Source organism: Pygocentrus nattereri, chromosome 11, assembly GCF_015220715.1.
Source record: "Pygocentrus nattereri isolate fPygNat1 chromosome 11, fPygNat1.pri, whole genome shotgun sequence".
In the NCBI taxonomy this organism is placed as follows: domain Eukaryota; kingdom Metazoa; phylum Chordata; class Actinopteri; order Characiformes; family Serrasalmidae; genus Pygocentrus; species Pygocentrus nattereri.
In genome coordinates, this window is record NC_051221.1 from 13,887,169 (window position 1) to 13,888,822 (window position 1,654).

Consider the following 1,654-nt stretch of genomic DNA (forward strand, 5'->3'; position numbering starts at 1 on the left):
TTTTTTTTTTATTCATCAAGGTGCAAACAATGTAAATGTGCCTTAAGATGAGATGACTTTTATTATCCCACTGGGGGAAATTTGCATTGTTACAGCAGAATGCACAGTGAGCAGATAAAGAGCAGTAAGTAGACAAAGATCTGCTTCATACAAAATACAAGATATACTACTGAAATAAATAAGACATCTGTTAGCAGAAAAATATAAAAAATAGAATTAAGAAACTACAAATTTACCGTTTAGACATGCAGTTGTATGGATATTGCACATTTCTGAGCAGGTAATAACTGGATATTGCACGGTAATAATTACAGATATTGCACAGAACTTGCGCATGTATTGCAGTTGTACCATTCTATCAGCAGCAGACATTGTACATTAATTAGAGGTAGGATAAGATACAGGTCTATGTGGTGTGTTTGTGATGGAGTGCACTATGATAGAGTGATGTGTGAATCCATAGTGTGTTTATGACCGTGTTATGAATGTCCGAGTCTCTGCTTGGAAAGGTTTTGATTGTGGAGCCGAACAGCAGTGGAGAGAAAGGAGCTGCAGTATCTCTCTATTCCGCATCGCAGGTGGAGAAGCCTTTTACTGAAGGAGCTGCCCAGTGCTGCAGCTGCCTCCTGTAGTGGGTGAGAGGGGTTGTCCATTATGGATGCAAGCTTGGCCAGCATCCTCCTTTCCACCACCTCCCCCACTGGGTCCAGCACACAGCCCAGTTTGTTGTTTAGATGAACACCCAGGTACTTGTAGGTCTTGACAATCTCAATGTCCCTTCCCTGGATGTTCACTAAAGTGGGTGAGTCCTGCAGAAATCCACCACCAGCTCTTTGGTTGATCTGGAGGCAGTTCTGCTGGCACCAGTCCACAAAATTCCTTGTAACTTCTCTGTATTCCCTTTCATCGTTGTCTGAGATGTAGCCAACAATGGCAGTCATCAGAGAATTTCTGGAGGTGACAGGTTTAGTTGTTGTGGGTGAAGTCCGCAGTGTAGAGGGTGAAGAGGGATGGGGCCAGGACTGTTCCCTGTGGGGCCCCCGTGCTGTAGAGTAGTGTTTCACAGTCTTTAAGTTGCACGTCTGTTTGTGAGGTAGTCCACAGTCTATGTGATGAGATGGTGATCCACCCCTGCTCTCTCCATCTTGCTCCCTAGTAGAGTGGGCTTGATGGTGTTGAAAGCACTTGATAGATCAAAGAACATGATTCTAACAGTGCTTCCTGCCTTTTCAAGATGAGCGAGGGGTCTGTGGAGTACGTAAGTTATTGCATCCTCCACTCCAATGCCTGGCTGGTAGGCAAATTGCAGAGGATCCATAGCTGGTCCCATCAGTGGACGAAGATGGGCAAGAACAAGGCTTTCCAGAGCCTTCATCAGATGCGAGGTCAGTGCCACTGGTGTGCAGTATTTGGGATAGGTACTACACACAATGTCTTCCAGAGTACTGGCACTTTCTCCTGTTTCAGGCTTAGGTTGAAAATGTCCTTTACTATCCCACACAGTTGGTCTGCGCAGTGCCTCAGGATCCTAGGACTGATGTTGTCTGGACCTGCTGCCTTCCTCACTTTCATCTTCCTCAGATCCCTCCTCACTTGTTGTCTAGTTAGGGGCAGAGGAGCACAGGGCTGAATGCTGGGAGCTGAAAGCATGGGC